The sequence below is a fragment of the Aethalodelphis obliquidens genome, unplaced genomic scaffold (assembly GCF_003676395.1).
Source record: "Aethalodelphis obliquidens isolate GAN/ISIS:26980383/991018 unplaced genomic scaffold, ASM367639v1 scaffold61, whole genome shotgun sequence".
Taxonomy (NCBI): domain Eukaryota; kingdom Metazoa; phylum Chordata; class Mammalia; order Artiodactyla; family Delphinidae; genus Aethalodelphis; species Aethalodelphis obliquidens.
The window spans coordinates 2,303,630-2,325,062 of record NW_020838005.1 but is presented as its reverse complement, the minus strand read 5'-3'; the positions used below and the strand labels follow the sequence as shown (position 1 = coordinate 2,325,062).

The 21,433-nt window shown below is 44.0% G+C and overlaps 1 pseudogene; it reads right to left on the bottom strand.

The window, feature by feature from the left end:
• Positions 1-8,282: 8,282 nt before the first annotated feature.
• LOC113610129 (glycerol-3-phosphate phosphatase-like) overlaps positions 8,283-21,433 on the bottom strand; it is a 40,146-nt pseudogene continuing 26,995 nt past the window's right edge.

Here is a 21,433-nt window from a genome sequence, read left to right as displayed (position 1 = left end):
GGTCAAGGAACAGGTAAATATCAAACGCACACGGTTCTCCAATATTTGTCGACGATACAGCCCAGGGGTACATAATGGAGATCAGAACACGGTCGTTCCTGCTTCTCCGGTTTGATGTATCAGCAAGTCTGACAATGAAGAGCCACCGTCTGGACGGAGAACTCGGAGAGCCTGCATCAAGGGGAGACTCAACCAGGGGCTCCCCACTTCAGGAGAACGGATAACAAGCATTGAAAAAGGAAGGGTTGGCCTTCCCTGGCGGCGCAGTGGTTGAGAGTCCGCCTGCCGATGCAGGGGACACGGGTTCGTGCCCCGGTCCGGGAAGATCCCACATGCCACGGAGCGGCTGGGCCCGTGAGCCATAGCCGCTGAGCCTGCGCATCCGGAGCCTGTGCTCCGTAATGGGAGAGGCCACAACAGTGAGAGGCCCGCGTACGGCAAAAAAAAAAAAAAAAAAAGGGAAGGGTTTACAATGTAACATTCACTTAGCTACTTGATTCAAAGAACTAAAACGCCTAACTCCCCACCACTGCCGCCACCCCAAGTACTGGGTTAACTGGTACTTCACCATATATCATGTTTTGCCCTGTCTGCCAACATCTTAGGAGAATCAGCCAGGACATAAAGATTTCAACCTCACACCCAGAGGCAGAGGCAAGAGTGGGAGATTCTTCCAAGTAGTTACGGATGTTTAGTCAAGAAAAAAACCGAAACGGCCCAAGATTTGTAACAAGGAATAACAAAAGAAAGTCCCCTTCCACTTTTTAAAAATTTACCGTCACCATACTTGTCACCAGTGTTAACGGAAGGGTAACGGGCGAGTCAGATATTCTATCTCTGATTTCCACTCTGCCCCCATTTTACTGGGTTATGTAAGACCAAGCACTTGCCCTACCTGTTCTTTATTTTCTCCGGTAGTTCAGTTGCTCAAATTACTTCAAGCTTCTCGGAAGAGAAATGTGTCATGCAGACAAAGTGTTATTCTTATTACCTATCTCAAAGGGAGCACTTAAATTTGTTAATATGAAGTGGGTTGACTTTCTTTTTGGTTAAACTAAGTAATGAAGCATGGGCTTCATAAGTGTTTTTAAGCTCCTTAGATATAGACGTTATATAAATACAAAGCAATATTGAAATGAAACTTCTTTAGGGTGTTTGCCAAGGGACCCAGTGTTAGGAATATCTTACAGGAGAAGATTAAATGAGGGATAGTGTAATGAAGTCTTACTGCTGGAGGTTCCAATAGGGCCAGTTCCAAATCCCACTGGATGTCTGGGTGATTTAGAATACAGAGAGCAACCAAAAGTGGCGAACTTGAAGAAGACTTTTAAAACCATTTCACTGTCTGCCAGTGTAGTTCTATGGCTTGGGAGATTTCCCAAACTCATTACACTGAAAATTATCAAGACGTAATCAAAGAATCCTTCAGAATGGTAATACCTTATATATTTTCACCTTAAAAAAAGTATCCCCTCTTCTAATCATCAGGTAAAAACCTCTTACTATGAGAAATCAGATTCCTTCACTTGAGCACAAGTTCTTTGAGTTCTTGAGTCATTTTAAGATACACAAAAGTTGTATCCAAGAGAAATAAACAATTCTCCTAGTAGAAGGAAAATAGCAAACACACACTGGCAAGGACTGTGAATGTTAAAGGGCTTGCTCCGGAACTCAGAGGATGGAGTCACCCTACAGTTTTCCCTTTGCCAAACTCCAGCCCTAAAATCTTCCCCACTCTCTACCTATCCCCTGCCACGCACACAGCCAAGGAAGGTAATGTGACATTATGATGCTTTTTCTTCCCCACTCTCTACCTATCCCCTGCCACGCAGACAGCCAAGGAAGGTAATGAGACATTATGATGCTTTTTCTGATATGTTCTGTTGTCATATGTTCTGTTGTCACTTTCTAAAGAAAGTTGAGAATAGCGATGAAGCTAACAAAGAAAATAAAGATATACTTAATAAAGCATCTTATAAACATAAATATAATATCTTATAAAATATTTTAAAAGAAAAATAACTGTCAAGCTAAAAAGTAAAACGAACACTAGATTGGGAGACCAGAAACCTGACTTGCACCCCATGCTTTTAGCACCTTACAGGTGGCCATAGATAAGTCACTTTAATACTTTCTGGGCTAAAACATCTGCACCTGGTAGATTAGGACTACTAATCATGCCCTCCCTACCTCACAATTGCTATGTGGAGCAAAGCAGGTAGTGGACATGACCGTGCTTTGAAATATGTGAAGTCTTGTACGTGTATATAGTTTTATTTTTCCCAAGGGTTGAAGCCAACAAAAACAATTCAACGATCAAGTCGGAACTTGCAATTGGTCTGAGAAACTCAGTGTACATCCATACCCTGACCTCAATGTTGCTAGACGTGAAATGAAGATGTTTTGGCAGCTAAACATTCAGGAAATCTAAAATGCTGCAAACATGACAGATGGGCACACACAGGCTTTGAAATGGAAAAATGGTTTCTCGTTTTAGCCAAGAGCAGAAGCAACTGCTGTCACCTCTCAAGAGAAGGTCCCTCTCCCCTCTTTCCAATGTCCTGTTAGCCAAGAACCATCCTCTCTTGTATATAAGGCTACATCAGTACAATACAGTGTTATTTGATTCAGTAGGAGATTATATTCAATGTGGTTCAACAGATGTCACAGACAAGTCCAAGCCTTGAAGAATCTGGGCATCCCCACCTAAGGGTCTCCTGAAGAGTCACCCTCCTGTGGTCAGGCAGCCTCCCTTAGCATCTCCTTTCTCCTTTTCTCTGTCCTTCACACAGGCCTCTTCGGCCACGCTGCCTTCTCCTGCTGGCCCAGCCCCTCTGGAACTTGCACAATCCTGTTCAAGTTCTCTGCTTAACAGACACTGCCGTGGGGCGTGCTTCCTCTGACTCCCACTCTGAGCCACAGCCCAGGGGATTTGCCAGCTGTGCACCCATCAGCCAGCCAGCCTGTGGCCACCTTGACTTCCCAGGGGTCAGAATCTGGCTCCTGAGGTGCCCTACACACGACCTGGGCAGAGAGCCGAGTGAGTGGCTGCTGACCCCACAGCAGCAAGGCTCTGGGGGTCCCAGCGGGGGTTGTCTTAAACGGCGACCTACATCGTGAAAAGGTTCCATCATTCTTCCACTCAGTCTTTCTCCCTCTTCTTTCTTGTCTTCTTCTTCTAACTTAATTCTCTCTTCCCTTCTTTCCTTTCCCTAAGTGACAGGCAAGCCAGTGGCACCTACACATACCCATTGCACTCACAGCCAAAGAGCTTTCTGACTATTTCAAACTTGCTACATGGCTACAGCAAGAAGCTGCCGTTTTCTCTCTGCCCCACACCCCGTTACAACTCCTCCTTGGCAACTTTTCTGTTCTTACAACACCGCCATCGATTAAGTCCCAGGAGAGCATCAACCCCCACAGGCCTTGGTGCTGGCCCTGTATAACCGAGGCTCTGTCTCCCATCAGCAGGAAGCCCCTTAACCTTCCTCACTCTTCTCTCACACCTCCCAGAAAACCTCACACTGCCCCCTTGCTGGTCAAACCAAGCCAGGAGGCAGTGACTTTCCCAAGGCCAGGGGACCAGGTCAAACTGTTGTTCGCAAGTAGGTGGTGAACAATTTCATACCCAGCAAGGCTGGCTACTTAGTTCTTCTCAATTTGAAGCAAACCAACAACAAAAAAAAGACTTTCAAAGAGGAGCAAACCCTCTCACGTAAAAGAGAAAGGGGAAAATGTTGCTTGGCAGTTTTCCCCAGAGGCTAAAACATGACTGACAGTATATACCCAAATCTCTGCTCCTTATAAGGAAAAATACAGTTGGACTTGAAGATATAGGATAAGGGCAAAGGTTGAGAAGGTAGGGTCTAAACAGCCAACAATCAGACAGCTCTTAAGCAAAGTTCTTGGTATTGTTCCACGCAATAAAGAGAGGGGATTTTAAACTTCAGCAGCATGGAGGTGAAGTTCAGCCAGGAGCCGGGACAAAGGCATAGACGGCTCTCTGTTGCCATCCAGTGGATAAGCCCTGCGTGATCTCGAGACTCTTCGCTGAACCAGTGCAGAAACTTCAGCCTGCATGAGATCATGTTATCTCCTCCAAAAAATTACTAAAGCTTCCAGAATGTCCCTCTCCTTCCTCCAGTCCTCCCACCTCCCTCATTAGCTGCCTTTGTTTATCTTTGAGATAAAGGGATCTTGGCTGGCCGCTCCTTGTTGACTGAAAAACTCAATACTCAAAAAAAAAAAAAAAACCAGCTTTTGTGGCACATGAACCAAATCTGCAGTTCCCCTAATTGGTTTAAAAGATGGGAAAGAGGAGTGTGGAGAGAGAATAAATGAGAACCAGGGAGAAAGTGTGAGTCTGGCTTCAGCTGAGCGCCAAACGGTAAATAAGCCCTTTTATGGACTCATTTGGTCTCAGCCCTACAAAGGCTTCTAATTGAGGGAGGAAGCAGACAAAAAGGCAGTTTTAAGTGACATTCGATTCTTCCTGAGGAATGCTAAGGTTTGTCATTGATCTGGAGAGGAGATAATGGGGATTCTCAAGTCACTCTTTAAACCAGGAATGGAGTGTTTAGTTCAAATTGTGCTGGAATTTTTGTTTCAAGCACATACCTGGTTTTTCCCTCAATGGGTCTCCCATCCTCCAGTTTATGCTCTGATGCAGCTGGTACAAGCCCAGGGGCCAGGGGTCTGTCTTTCTAAACCGACGGGTCCCCTGGAGGCGTGAGAGCCTCAGTATATATTTCAGGTAGTTTCAAACTGCTTACCTAAACGCTAGGTTTCACTGGAGTCCCACAAATGTTTGATTCAAGTATCTTTAAAAATTACTTTTACCTAAGAAAACAGTAAAATACACTGTCAAGTGCCTCAATATTAAATGTTAACACATCAGGACACCAATAAGTTAACTTGGGTGCCTGGACTTTTTACGAAACCTAGGCCCACGTGCATCTCCTCATGTACGATTGTGCACGAATGTTCCTTTTGCATGCGTTGGCCGGCGCAGGCCAAGTCAGGCCAGGCTCACGCACATCTGCTGGGAGGATGAGCTCTCCCAGTGTGTGATAAGTTGTATAGTAACCAGTAAAGAGATGACAAGACATGTGATAACAGCACATTACAAACAGTCTCAGCATTTATTCTACATTTTGGATGCTTTTTATTTAACATCTCTTTGTGATAAATGATATTAACAGATGTTAAATATTGGTAGTCATTCAACTTTTTTTTTTTTTTTTTTTTAAAGAATCCAACTATTCCTCTTTTGGGCTTTGAATCAATTTGTTTGAAGAGTATCTAGAGACTACAGTATGAGCTCATTTAAAACTGTTACCATTTGCAAATACTTATCTGTATGAATTAGAATTTTCCCATTACTGTTCTACCGAATAAAACAAATATTATTTTAATAAAGCCAGGATAACATTTATCAGCTGAATTCATTAACAAATACAACAGTAGATTTCTATTGTCTGAAAAGTGTATACAAAAGAACATAAGCGGGCTTCCCTGGTGGCGCAGTGGTTGAGAGTCCGCCTGCCGATGCAGGGGATACGGGTTCATGCCCCGGTCTGGGAAGATCCCACATGCCGCGGAGAGGCTGGGCCCGTCCGTGAGCCATGGCCGCTGAGCCTGCGCGTCTGGAGCCTGTGCTCCGCAACGGGAGAGGCCACAACAGTGAGAGGCCCGCGTACCGCAAAAAAAAAAAAAAAAAAAAGAACATAAGCTTTGGAGTCTGTTATGGGCTGAATTATATTCCCCAAAATTCACATGTTGAAGTCATAATACCCAGTAGCTTAGGCTATAACCATATTTGGAGATAAAGTCTCTAAAGAAGTGATTAAATTAAAATGAGATGATTAAGGTGGGTCTTAATCCAATTTGGACCTGTGACTCTCTAAGAAGAGGGGATTTGGACACACAAGGAGACACCAGGGATGTGTATGGACAGCGGAGAGTCGGTGTTAAAACAGCCGCAGGAGAAGGCAGCCGTCTACAAGCCAAGGAGAGAGGCCTCAGAAGAAACCAAACCTGCCAACACCTTGATCTCGGACTTCTAACCTCCACATCCGTGAGAAGATAAACACCACTGTTTAATACCCAGTCTGTGGTATTTTGTTATGGCAGCCCCAGCAAACTAATACAGAGTCTAAAACAATTAGGTCTGAAATTTCCCATTCTACCACATACTACCTGTGTGGTCTTTTAAAAAAAAAAAAAAACTTATAGAAATATAATTTACATATCCTAGAATGTATCTATTTTAAGTATACAATTCAATGACCGTTTAGTATATTTACAGAGTTGTGCAACCATCACCACAATACGTGTGTAATCATGAGAAAGAGAGCTAACGTCTCTGGGCCTTAATTTCTTCATCTGTAAAATGGGGCTAATACCTTTTGCATGGCTGTGTTTCAAGAATTTAATGACACAACAAAAACATTGGGCACGTGTGTCTGTTTTCTTCCTTCTTTGATCATTCTTAAGACTTGGTGCCCTTCCACCCTAACCCAACTGAGTCTCAAATCCTTGTTGCCTGCCGGACCCAACTTTCTTGTCAAGGCTCCAGGACTTGCAAAACTTGGCACATAACACCCCTCACACCTACTTACTACCTCCTGCCCTATGGGTATAATAGTTAACTTTGGGTCCCTGTGTGGTAGGCAGCCACTAAGACGGCCACCAATGATCCCCGCCTCCTGGTATTCACGTCCTTGTGCAGTCTCCTCCCCTTTAATGGCCCTAGTGACTCACTTCTAATGAACGGAATACAGCAGAAATGATGGGATGTCACTTCTGAGATGAGGTGACAAAAAGCCTGTGGCGTCCGCTCTGGCTCTCTCGTTTACCCACTCATTCTGAGGGAGGTGAGCTGCCATGTTGAGAATTGCCAAATAGAGACCATGTGACAGGGAACTTGTGCCTGTGGCAGTAGCCAGTGGGGACCCGAGCCCTGCCAACAGCCATGGACATGAGCTTGGACGCAGACCCTTCCCCAGGCAAGCCTTGATGACCACAGCCATGACCAACAGCTTCACTGCAGCCTTCTGAGAGACCCCGAGTCAGAGGTCCCCAGCTAAGCTGCACCAGGATTCCTGACTCACAGAAACTTCGAGATGATAAATGTATGATGTTTTAAGCTGCTTAAAGGGATAATGTGTTACGCAGCAATAGATAACCAATACACCCATCTTCCAGTACTCCAGAAGAAAGAGAGCCAAGATCAGGCTGACCACTTCGGAACAGCCCCTCCTCTGCTCAGTGCCCAACACACTGTCAACGGCCAAGTAACTAACAATTAACATCAGCCCACACTTGGCCTCTAAAAATTTGCTAAAATGGCAGTTGCTTGTGCCCATTACCTCCTCGTCCCATGCTCTGCAAAAAGCACAGCAGTTCCTCTGTGCCCATCTCCTGGAAGTGCCTTACTACCCTTCCTACCCTGGAATTCCGTTGGGGTTGCCTTGTGACCTCAGCTCTCTCATGGGCTGAAAAAGAAGTTAGGATTTTAGAGGCTACCCAGCTTTTTCTCATTGTTAGGGCAGAAGCAGTGTTCTCTTGGGGTTTTCTACGTCTTGAGTAGAAGTGGAATCCCAGACCGTGTTTGAATTTTGATCTCTCTCTTCCTTTCCTTCTGATCAGATGCTGTGACACAGGCTCCAGAAAGCCCACATGACCAAGACAAGGAGGCCTGGATTTATTGAGTCCCAGGTCTGCAGCTGACTGGACCCACCTATTCCATTAACCCCTAAGAGCAGATATGCCTACTGACCTGGAGACAAGAGAAGAGGCTGCCCTAGCAATGGGATTTGAAGACCATCAAGGAGGACCTTCACTCATTGCTTGAACTTCCCACCATCAAAGCCAGTGATGAGTTTGATAACAAATCTGTTGAAGGTAGGCTAACACAGGAAAAAACAATAAACCTGGGTGTTCGAGATTTGAGCTTTTTGCCCAGTTATTCACCAATTGGGCAATCTGTCTTGGGCAATTCACTTCAATTATCTGTGAATCCGTTTTCTTATCTATTAAAGAAGAACCTAAATGATATTCTTATGACAATATAAAAATGAAATTCTAAATGATCAGAAAGAGACTTCTTTTCTCTGATGTGCATTTATATTACTCTGGGCTTCTTCAGAAGAGCCCACTGTTATGTTGGGCTCTAAGCAAACCAATTAAGCTTTAGGGAAGGTTAAGGAGAACTGCAGTAACTATTATTCTTAGCACGTTTCCCATTCCTTTTTTTTTTTTTTAATCTTTTATCACAACCCCTAGAGTGGAGACTTCCCAATGAGGGTCAGGATGGTCTGCAGACCACAAGTGACGCCCAGAAGGATGTCTGTGTCCAGGCAACCACCTACCATGACGGTGCACTCCCGGTGGATGCCACACTCCTGGAACCCGCAGTGGCGGATGAAGCGGCCGGGCTTGGGGCTGGGCGGCGTCTCCATGGCTCGGACCAGACAGCCCAGCCGGTACCCGCGAGCTGTTCTCAAGTGGGAGCCGGTGGTCCAAGTCGGTGCTCACGAGCAGGCGGCATGGCTGCTGCAGGAAGCGTACGGCCTTGGGGAGCTTCATGGAGCTGAAGGGCTGGTAGAAGCCCGTCTCAACGGCACACACCTTGGGCTCGGGCGGCACGTACAGCCAGGCACCAGGGCGGTTCACCCTGCAGCGGCTCGGGCCCCACGCCCTCGGCCTCCAGCTCTGAGCCCAGGGCCGCGCTGCCCAGCATGTAGGCCTTGGGCCCGGCGCGCCGGCCCGGCGCTGCAGCAGGTGGAGCGCGGTGCAGTAGGCCGGGCCGAGGACCTTGCGGCTGCTGCCAGGCCCGCAGGGCGGCCGAAGCCCAGGCGCCGCAGCTCCGCGGCACAGGCCTCGCGGGTCTCGCTGCTGTTGTTGGTGACGAAGCCAAGACGCTCGCCCGCCTGCAGCGCCGTCAGGAGGCTCGGCGCGCAGGATGCCGCAGTCTCGCTGCGCCCGAGCGCGCCGTCGCCGTCGGACAGCAGCGTTTCCACGTCATCCAGCGACGCCTCAGCCAGCTCGGCGCTCAGCACCACGCAGCCGGCGTCGCCGCTTCCGGCCTCTGCCTCCTGCTTCCCTGACACACCAGCTGCAGGAGTGGACACGGGACGTAGACCTGGCCGATGTCAGTGCTTTAATCCTCAGAAAGCAATCTTTGAGACATAGGAAAGCCGTTTTCTTCGATTATCGTAAAGATTCTGGAGAAGGTAGTGGTCCTCGGTTTTTGCTAAGCTAGGAGGATGTGCGTTGGGGAATTCTGGCCACCACGTGGAGAAAAGCTTTCTGCAGGATGAAGCCAAGACAAGGAAAGGGGGAAGGGAGAGAGGGCGAGGTCTCTGGGGGGGCCATGTTCCCGTTCCAGTTTCTCAGACTCTGATCACTGCAGCTATTCTTTAGATTCTGTGAGCAAACCTAGCGCCCTTCCCAGGTACGTGAATGCACGAAAAGAGCGGCTTTGAGTTGAGTTTCAATTACTTGCAACTCGAACAATCCTGATAAATACAGGGACGGTGTGGAGGTAATGAAAACAAGCCCTGCACGACGGGGCACAGAACAAAGGGCTTTGGGCTAAGGTGATGGGACTCTTCAAGGCAGAGAATCCAGGGGACGCAGGTAGAACATCCAACTCGATTCCTTTCCAAATGTACATGCTGGAGATTGCCGACTACTCCTTAGAAAGTGGAGAAAAAAATGGAGACTTGTTTTTTTCAAGATCCTAGTCAGACTCTTAGGCAACAGGGTATCCTGGGCATGCTTCCTTTCAAGCTGTATTTGTCTGTGAAAGTCAGTTGGTGGCAGGACTAACAGAGCAGCCTATGCTGTCTCTAATGCAGGCAGCCTCTACTTTTTAAGTGCAGTGAGGCTCTGGAGACAATGTCATTGATTAGATTGTCATCTTACCACATTCCAACTGCCAGTGCACTCAGAGCAGAGGCATTGTGTTAGCGCGGACAGCAGGGGTGTTGGAAAAGCATTGAAAGTGGAGTCAGACATCATACTCTCTCACCCACACCCTGTGTGCAAGGGTGAAGGGTGTCACCTCGGTTTTGGAGCCGTGAGATGCTAACAGCTCCTTTGAGGATAGAGCCAATAGCCTTGGCCTTGGTCTCATTAGTACCAAGCTCTAGCCAGCTGAATTAATCATAGAAACGAGCACTTGTCTATGTAACACATGTATTCCCAGGGCAATTAAGCTCTGGGTTTAAAGGGACGTTACATTTATGGTAGCAATCCATATATTGCTGAGTTTTTCCACCCTGCTTGCTGTCATGGAACAGCCAACCCCCCTAACAAGTTTCCCCAAATTACGTCTTGCAACCTCGGGGTTAGGTGGGGAGTTTACAATGCACACACACAAAAAGCCCTGACAATCACAGCATGGTCTCCACTTCCATACTCTTTTTACCATACTCTCTTTCTCTGCCCCTTTACTGTCACCAAAAAAGGACTGCCATTGTGTCCTTCAGATACCAGCAATGCACCAACACCATATTGCACTGACATAAGGAAAAATTCTCTTCTAATTCTTAATGCCCACCTATAAGAACCACCAACCACAAGCATTGCGCCCTGTGAGCACGCAGAAACACACACACACACACACCCCTTAGTGATAAGGTCTACCACAATGATCCCAAAGAAATGGTATGTTATACCCCAAATCTTAAAAGGATGTGTTGTACAAAGCACCCTTTTCCATTCCCATTCTTTTCTTTTCATTTCCCATGGCCCCAGATGTGAATCCAGGATGCCGACAGGTAACCAGCCTCCAAGACAACTCCAAAGCTATCCTCCAGCCAGAGACCCCCAGTACACAAGCACTTATTCCTGTCATCCGAAACATTCTGGGGTTCCATAACCAATCCTCGTGCTTCACTTTGACGTTTTGGTTGCATGTGCATAATTTCTACTTCTGTGTCACATAATAGATCATACAGCGGTTGCTGTTGAATCCAGGAATCTTGAGAAGGAAGGCTCACCCCCCAGCTTGCCTCATAGAAGGGGAGTCACGCTGTAGTGTGCTTCACAGTATAGTGAAGAAGATGAATGAGATCAGGGTCATCTGAAAATGGCAGGCCGGAATTTATTTTTCTCTCTGTTCCTTGCCTGACATCTTTTTTTTTTTTTTAATTTATTTTATAGAGCAGGTTCTTATTAGTTATCTATTTTATACATATTAGTATATATATGTCAATCCCAATCTCCCAACTCATCCCACCATCCCCCCACCCCCGCTTTCCCCCCTTGGTGTCCATACGTTCTTTACATCTGTGACTCTATTTCTGCCTTGCAAACTGGTTCACCTGTACCATTTTTCTAGATTCCACATATATGCGTTAGTATACAACATTTGTTTTTCTCTTTCTGACTTACTTCACTCTGTATGAGAGTCTCTAGGTCCATCCACGTCTGTATAAATGACCCAATTTTGTTCCTTTTTATGGCTGAGTAATATTCCATTGTATGTATGTACCACATCTTCTTTATCCATCCATCTGTCAATGGGCATTTAGGTTGCTTCCATGACCTAGCTATGTAAATAGTGCTGCAGTGAATATTGGGGTACATGTGTCTTTTTTAATTATGGTTTTCTCAGGGTATATGCCCAGTAGTGGGATTGCTGGATCATATGGTAATTCTATTTTTAGTTTTTTAAGGAACCTCCATACCGTTCTCCATGGTGGCTGTATCAATTTACATTCCACCAACAGTGCAAGAGTGTTCCCTTTTCTCCACACCCTCTTCAGCATTTATTGTTTGTTGATTTTCTGATGATGCCCATTCTAACCCGTGTGAAGTGATACCTCTTTGTAGATTTGAGTTGCATTTCTCTAATAACTAGTGATGTTGAGCAGCTTTTCATGTGCCTCTTGGCCATCTGTATGTCTTGGAAAAATGTCTATTTAGGTCTTCTGCCCATTTTTTGATTGGGTTGTTTGTTTTTTAATATCGAGCTGCATGAGTGGTTTGTATATTTTGGAGATTAATCCTTTGTCCGATGATTCATTTGCAAATATTTTCTCCCATTCTGAGGGCTGTCTTTTCGTCTTGTTTATAGTTTCCTTTGCTGTGCAAAAGCTTTTAAGTTTCATTAGGTCCCATTTGTTTGTTTTTGTTTTTATTTCCATTACTCTAGGAGGTGGATCAAAAAAGATCTTGCTGTGATTTATGTCAAAGAGTGTTCTTCCTATGTTTTCCTCTAAGAGTTTTATAGTGACCGGTCTTACATTTAGGTCTCGAATCCATTTTGAGTTTATTTTTGTGTATGGTGCTAGGGAGTGTTCTAATTTCATTCTTTTACATGTAGCTGTCCAGTTTTCCCAGCACCACTTTTGAAGGGACTGTCTTTTCTCCATTGTATATCCTTGCCTCCTTTGTCATAGATTAGTTGACCATACCTTGCCTGACATCTTATGGAGAGATGTATGAGCCATTAAAATCGAAAGTCAAACTACAAAACAAAAGGAAGAGAGAGTGAGTTGGGACTCAGACAATCCACCAACTGGGTGAGTCAATCTTCTTTAATCCAGAGTGCTACAAGTTTCCAGACCACGTGGTAACTTTTTAGATTCAAATTCGAATCCTAGGTACCAAGGCCCCCTCATCTTTCTAATCCTGTGTTAGGGACTTTCTTATGTATTATGCCACTTAATCTCCACGATGAAACTGTGCTATCTATGATATTTGAAAAAATATATGTACTTTATCTTTTGTTCTCCAAGTAACACATATTCACTCTAAAAGAAAAACATCTGATAAAAAGAGACATTTTAAAATCATCCATAATTCCCATGCCTAAAGAAAAATATTTTAACATTTTGCCATGTATGATATATATTATTCTACCATCTTTCCCTATGCATATATAACATATAATTTATAATATTACAACTTTTACATTTTTTCTGAACAAGATAATAGTGAATTTTATTCCATGACATGAAATGTAATTTTTTTCTACAACATGTTAAGGTTACATAAGGTTCCGTCATACACCACCCACCATGATATATTTAATGGATTCCCCATTGTTGGAGATTTAAGCTGTTTCCAGTTTTTAGTTATCATAAGAATGCTTTGATCAGCATTCTAATAGCAACATCTTTGCGTGTAACCATGATTATTTCTTTTGGATTGGTTCTTACAAGTAGAGTTTTGGGGTCGTAGCGCATGTCAAATGTTAAAGGTTTGCTTCTGTTGCACCAAATGTCCCCCTAAGTAAGTTAGAGCACTTGAACAGCCACAAGTAGTATAAAAAAGTACGAATTTCCCTGCAGCACTGCCAGCATTTTTACTTTTATCTTTGCTGATTTTTTGGAAGAAAAATGAACTTTCATTTGTTTAAAATGTGCAATTTTTGACGTTTACCAGGGAGGCTAAATATATTTTTCATGGGTTTACTGGCCATTTACACTTCTTCTTATGTAAAGGGATGTTCATTTCTTCTGTGTCTTTGAATTCATTCCTCTTTTTCTTGTCGATTTCTAAATGCTTTATTATTAAGTATTCCATAAGCACCACAAATATCTTGTGATTAACTCTTCCCTAAGGACCAAAAATAATGTCTCCCAGTTTGCCTTTTCATATATTTAGTATCTGGTATACCTAAGTTTTCATGATAAATTTTTATGGAGTCAAATTATTTCATATTTTTCTTTATAGTTTTTATATTTTCATGCACTGTTAGAAAGGCTTTCCAAGATTGTTATTTTTTAATTACTTCATTATCTTTTAGAACTATAAAGTTTTGTTTTCACAGGAAAGTCTTTACTTTGGGTGTGGTCTGAAGGAGAAATCTACATTTATTAAATGGCTAGCCATTATTAGGTAATCCTTTCTCCTCTCACTGAGTTGAAATGCCAGTCTTATCACCTAAAAAAAATGTTCTGTTATTTTGAGTCAATTTCTGTTCCATTTCATTGATTTAGCACAGAGTGACTCTCCTCATTCTGTGTCCTGCCTTTTCCATGTATCCTGCTCTACCACTGAGGAACTGATTCCTTTTCTACACAGAATGAACACTAGGCATCTGTTTTTAGACTTCCTTGAAAAGCAAAGAGTGAAAATAATGATTAGCCATGGATAGCTTTAAATCAAAGAGTGTCACTCAAAGCAAATCATTCCTAAAGTAATGGGCTTTACTCCTAGTGTTTTTGTTACTATTAGCCATTAGCAAGTGAAAGAGGAAAAAAAAAAAAAGTCCTGTTAAAACACTTGTTGCTCCCTTTATTAACCCTTGAATTACATGGAGATCCAGTTAAAGTCAGGTAGGAGTTGGCCAGAGTAGCTGTGCTTTACAATCCACATATATGAAGTAGAGAGCTGTGACCCATCCACATGGCCATTCTTCTCGGCCGCTGCTCCTTTAACATGCTAGAGTAAGAAGCCACTTATGATACTGGGTAGTGTAAATAGGCCTTTGACCCTGCACCAAAGACCTCTATCACTCACTGTTTTGAATCTGTTTCTGGTCAATTCAGTTGGCCCGAAGGCAGCTCTAATGAGGCTGAGGTCACGGGTTCAATACCAGTGTGGTCTAATTACCAATAAGTCAACTGTTTCAGCGTCTCAGCTTGTACTTCTAAACCAAACCAGCCCCTTTTGCATAGTCCCAGGTTTGGACACACAGGGGACAAGGTGAGAGAGCAGAGATAAATCAGAACAAATCTCCCATCATACTGGGACGTGCACTCAATGCCCTGCTGTTGGCAGGTCAGTAGCAGGGTTTTGGAGACAAGCAATTGGAGCACATTTCTCTATTGGCACCACGGCCGTCAGTAATTGGCATCTAATCCACCCCCCCAGTCCTGCAGAAAGGCTGCCAAACTCCCCTCTCCAAGGACTTACTATTCTAATTTAGAGAACAGAGTTTGGGGAGGTGGCAGTGTGTCCGGCGCTTTAATGGGATTGTTTGCAGTAACCATGGATGCCTAGGGGAAACTCAGTCAAAAACTAAATGAAGATATAAGCTTTCTTTTTAATTTCATTAGGAAGTAAGTAAAACATGTTAAGATAACTTGGAAAAGAAGCAAAGAAGGAAAACATCCAGTCTCGCCAACATAACACATATACAATTAGAAACTTTAGACCCATTGTTTTACTTTTTCATCACCATTTTAAGGCATTACACAAATAACATTCTATAGGAGGGACAAACATTTTTCGAGAAAATGGAAATTACCTACTATCTGTTAACAAGGTGACTATTGAACATTTTCCCGGAGATGCTCAGATGCTCAGTGCTCACCCACGGAAGCACTGCGTTTGGAGTGACTTCTCATAAATGCTGAGTCCTCAAAGATGCCGACCCACCAACCCCACAAAAGGCCCATCAGTTAAATTTCCCAGGAAATAGAAGATGCCTCAGTAACCTTGATACCGCTTAATGCTTCAAACACCAAAGAAGTTTCTAATCACAAGTATTCAGCACAGTGTCATTTGGAAAACATCAAGAGTGGAGGAAAAAGTCCTCCTACCTAATGTGAATGCAGCAGAATTGGCACTGTCCTTTAGAACGTACTGTAATTTCTCATGGAAACACTTTGTGAAAAGCCAGTCATATATCGTAGCCCCTAAGTATGAAACCACGGGTCCCTCTAACCACACAAAACAGCTGTGCCCTCGGAGGAAAGGTCATCTGCTGCAGTCATGTTTCTTTCTACTTTTAAAGAAATGTCAGACCATGTTTTATGCGGTCCTTATGACAGGGTGCTGTTTATTGTATCACCAAGCTGCCATAACTTCAGGACGAGGAAACTGCCATTATTTGGAGAGTATATATCTTTCTGACTTGCAGGAAAGATGAAAATTAAGAACGGCCCTCTTTTGGAGTGGGTCTAAGTATTCTTTGACAGTCTCCTACAATATTTCAAACGTCTTCGTCAGACCCATAAAATCCAACGCTCACCTCACTTGGCCCAGCTGAAGCTGTGGAGGAGTTAGGACGTTTATCGCAAGTGTGGTGTGAATTCTGCCACTTGGCAGATGTTTCTGACTGAGAGCTTGCAACCAGCTTGCTTGGTGCCCCCAAGGACGATGAAATGTACATAAAGAGATTGTACGACAGTGGGAAATAATAATGCTAGCTAATGTTGATCAAGTGCCAGGTTTCTGTGCTAAGCCTTCTACACACATGACCTCAATTTGTCCTCATTACTCTGGGGACACAATGAGAACCCTATGACACAGACAAGAAAACTAAGATAGTAAGAAATCAAGGGACTTGCCTCAAGGTCATACTGCTGCAAAGCAAGGGTGCCAGGGTTCAAACCTGGGTCTTGTCACCCAGAGCCACACATGTAATCAACATGTGTTGACCACGTGATGTTTCCCAGGCAGTGTGGTCCCACAGAATAATAAGGACCTTCTTCCCCAGTGCTCATACGCTCCTATTACGATCTAAGTTGGAACTGAGAGAATAAGTTCCCTCCGCGTGGTAACAACTGTGTGACAGCTTTCACTAGAAATCAGATCTGTATGACCTCCAACTCTATACTCAAGATGCCAAAGTTCTTGACCTGGAGAGTTTTCTAGAGATAAGAAGTAAAGGGAATGTGAAACATTTTCGAAAACCTGCTCCAGGTCTTAATTATCTAGGATCAACAGGGGAGGTGCTTTGATAAAGTCACTCGAATATTCTATTTAAACTCCTCATCAAACTCTGTTTCAAAGTGTGTTTCTGCTCTAGCGTAGGTGAAATTTTAGGAACGCCAAGCTGCTTCAGAAATCAGTTTGGATCTGGACCAAGATTATGAGGGACAAGCGATGAACTAAACTAAGTGCAACCTGAGTAAGTTAGTCAACCAGTACCTCGCTCGGGGTCACCAGCTAGTGGTGGCATTGTACAGTCTAGGCAAGGTCCCTGCTGATGAGAGCTCGCCCTGGGGATGGGGAAACCACGAGGTTCAGACTGAGTAGGTGACGTGGCCAGGAAACTTTTTTCTGCTTAAAGAAAGAAAATCACAAGGGAGGCTGACAGCTGATACACAAATTTACTTTCTCTCCTTCCCCCTGGCTTGCTTCCCACCCCGCATTCCCCTCCTTGCTGTTCTCCCTGGGGCTGGGGGAGGAGTGGTCTGAGCCTGCGGTGGGAAATCACGGGATAGGTGGGCTGGCTTCTAGCCCCTGCTCCGACACTCACTAGCTTTGTAACTCTAGACACTTCGCTTAACCTATGTCTTTTGACCTCAATTGCTTCATTTTTTTTTCAGCAGATTTGTATTAAATGCCAAATGAAATGTCCATATTTCATTGGTGACGTGAGGAGCTAGGCTAAATGGACCCTAGATCCTTTCGCATTTTAAAACACTGTGACTCTCTCCCTCTTCTGTGATGCTCCTTTTTTTACTTCCTTCCTTTCCTCCCTACTTCCTTCCTCTGGCACCTGCATCCCAGCCCACCTCTAAGTCTCGCTCTGACCCGGAAGCAGAGAAATAAAGATGGAGGAGAGAGATTCGGTAGGTACCTGTGGAATCTTTCTTCCTTTCTTTTTCTTTCTTTCCTCTCTTCTTTCTTTCTCTCTCGCTCTCTTTCTTTTCTTTCTTTCTTCCTTCCTGACGCCAGGGTACCTTTCTTTGACTTTTCAAGAACATGTGTCAGGGACTAAAGAGACCACTCTTCGTTCATTTCCTCATTCAAGCAAACATTTTGAGTGTCTGCAAGCGCCAGCTTTTTGTGGGGCATGATCATCACAGTGACCCTCAATGGGATCTGGGAAATATTCACTCACATTCATTTGCAAACTGTGGTTCCTTGAAGAGCAAAGGAACTGATGTGCATTGTAATCACTTGCCTTTACAGGAGTGTCTGAACCAAGCACCTAGACTACGTTAAAGGGGCAGCCACAGGAGTCCACTGCCATAAAGCCCTCCGGACAAGGACAGTCAGTACGTGCCAACTCTGTCGAATGCATCCAGCCTTGCTGCTTGAGAAGAACTTCAAAGGGCTTGAGGAATAGCTAGACCAGCATCGTCCAAGAGAGCTTTTATGATCAGGGATATATTCTGTATCTGCACTGTCTGATATGGAAGCCACTAGCCACATGGTTATTGAGCACTGGAAATGTCACTAGTGTGACTGAGGAACTAGATTTTAAATTTTGTGCTACTTTAAGTATTTAAATTTAGATAGCCACATGTGACTAGTGGTGACCACACAGGGCAGCTCAGAAATAGAATATTAGACACATATGAAAGGACACAGGTCTCCTAGACAGGATACAGCAAACTATGTAAAATGGAAGGCAGGTAATATTGTATAAGATGATGAGGAGATTAAGGGTAATCAAATCCTGAATCATGGGACTGTTAAGAGGAAAAATGCCAAAACAAGGAGAAGAGAGGGCTCTTACTCTTGGGCAGCTTCAGGTGTCCCTGGTACATAGTAGCTCTCCAAAACTTCATTGGATGGATGAATGGTTCTGGTTAGGCTTGTTTGGTTATTATAAAGAAAGGAGACTCACCCACATTAGCTTAAGCAAATGATGGCAATAACTGTAAAAAAAACTGTACTTGTTCTGCAAAGGGGTTAGGATCTTTCAGACCTCCAAAATCAGGAGCTAAATAGAGCTAGGTCTCATGATGATTGGGTGGCTCTGGAATTTCCACCATTATGGAAAAAAAAAATAGCATGATATCAGACACCTATAAATACTGTATAAGCACATTTGTGGGTTTTAGCTCTGTTAAGTGCCAATGATAACAAAAACGCCTTTTAAAGAGTATATCAAGAAAAAGAAAGGTAAGTAAGTCTTCATGCTTGGGACAGAGGTTGCTATTAATTGATCATGGATAGAAGTAGAACTACTTGGGTCCAGTTTATTTTTTTCCTCCTAGCTTATCTCAAGAAGATTGATCTTCATATTAGAAGAGGTAATGCAGACATTTCAAGAGGGAAACCGGGGTTGGTTATAATACCCCCCATTGCTCTCAGAAAGTTCAGGTCTCCAGATCCGCACAAATTATACCACCAGGGTCTTGTAGAAATAATGAAAGCTGAAATGCTATGGATACTTTCTGAACAACTATGAAGAATGAGAGAAGTCTCGGGAGGCTGGAGAGGATTGAATGTTTTCCCAGTTTTCAAGAAAGGGAAGAAAAAAGGTTCTATAAACTAAAGACCAAATAGACTTGATGATCATCTTGAGAGCAATTTCAAAGTGGGTTTTAACAGAAATGCTTTGTGGACATACTTTGAAAGGACAGCAGTGACCACCAAGAGTCAGTACAGGTTCACTCAGAATAAATCATGCCAGTCTAACCTTCGTTCTGCTTTTGGCACAGAGAATTGCAAGACATATAAATCACACTTCAGCAAGGCGTTTGACCGTGTCTCTCGTTAGAACCTTATGGACAAGATGGAGAAATGTAAGCTAAATATTGGAATCGTTAGATAGATTAATAAGCACTTGGATGGTTTACCTCACAGAGTTGTGTTTAATAGATGGTTGTCACCTGAAGGGAGGACTTTATACTGTGCCATAGAACTATTTGTCCTTGGCCTGCTCTGCTAAACATTTGCATGACTTAGATGAGTACAGTGATGGTGTGTTTATTAAATCAGCAGATGACAGGAAACTAAGAGGGAGAGAGAACAGATTTCAGGCCCCAAATCTTCTCGGTCTGAGACAGACAACTTTAATCAACTTCCAGTGTGAGGACCTGCCCTAGTTCATTCACACTGACAAACACCCCCTCTGGTTTCTTGAAAGACCAGAACGGATGAAGCCATGAACACCTTGCCTGAGTGATTAAGAACTCAGCTTCCACCATCTTCCGTGATCAGAGCACCGGAAACAATTTGCCTTCCAGTCTTTTGGTCTGTTTTGTTTTGTGGTCAGTATAACAGGCGCAACATCTCTTATCTCATCCCTTGGCTCTTGTTAGGACTGACCCCTGGAATGACTCCTCAGTCCCTTGTCTTGGCGCCTTGCTCTCCAGGAAGAAATTTCCAAGTTTCAACCAACAGGTATGGCCCCCGGTGCTTGGTTTCTATTCCTGGTGAGGAACTTGCAAAGCCAAGTCTTGCAGTTTGCCTTGTGATGGGGCTTCTGTCCAGAGAGTGACCATCCTGGGCTTGTTGTGCAAAGCTGCACTATCCTCTGTCCAGAAGGCTCTGCTTGATCTCTGATGTCATCTAAAAGCTCCAGCCAACCCTGCTTTGCCCCTTAACACTTCGGGAGTACAGCCACTGTGACATATGATGGACAATTGAAGTTGGTTGTGTTCAAAAACCAGTTTTACAAGGGGCACAGTAGCTTGTGCTCAGTTGATGATGAACCCAAAAGCCAGTGTGATTCCAAGCTCTGCTATCAGAGATAATGAGTCCATCATAAGGGAAGTGAACATCTTTCTCCCCCTTGTGCTAATTAGACCATGATAGGTACCACATGGAGAAACATTAACAAATGGAAACTTCCTTGGAGAAGAATATCTAGCAGAGTTAAGAGGCTTGAAACTGACTAAATAAGCCAAAAGTTGGAAACATTGGATGTTAACTTTGAAAAGACCATAATAGAAGCCAAGTTTGGGGTCTGGCAAGTGAAGAAGGATTGGAGTTATTCTACCAGACAAAGCAAGCATGATGGGTAAAAACTACAGAAAATCAGATTTATTACAACAGTCTCTAACAACCAGAACTGTCCAAGACTGACCCAGGCTATTTTAGGAAGTTTTGAGTTCCCTGTTGCTAGAAGTGCTCAAAAAGAGACAGTATGTTATCTGTAATGTTGCAGTCAAAATGCATGATCTCGTATGTAGTTAACTAGAAAATATTCAAAGCCCTTTACACCCTAGGTCTATGATTTTATAACGATATATCTGATTTTAACTTGGGCTGTTTTTTCCCTATTTTCCTTGTCTACTATTCCAAGAATATATTATAGAGAAGATATATGGCCTCTCTTTTTAAGTTTGCAAGGCCAGGCAGAGGGAAATTGGGGAAGACCAAGATTAATCCTTCTTTGAAGGTACAGCTGGTAAATATCTGGTCTCCAAAATTCTCCTCGCCATTTGTGACAATCCTTGCCCCCACCCTAGCTCCCTTGGGTCCTTTGAAATATGACCTCAATCCCATCCTGTTATCAGACTCTGGACAGCAGTTCAGTTTCCCTCCCAAGCCTTCCTTGTTACAGATGGGAACCATTCCGGGACACTGTGGCCAAGCCTGGTGGAGGGGGCCTTGCTTACTCAGTCATTGAAACCCACACAATGACCCGACTGGCTCCTTCTCATCCCATGATAAGAAAGGGAACAGAGAAAGGAGGGAGTGATAATGTAAAAGAAGCTGACTAGGCTCATCCATTTTCCTGGGTCAGCCCATGGCCGTTCCATTTCTGGGACTCTTTCCATCCTGGACCTGTTTCTCCAGCTAAACAGCCTCAAGGTGACTCCCCAACTCTCTCCCA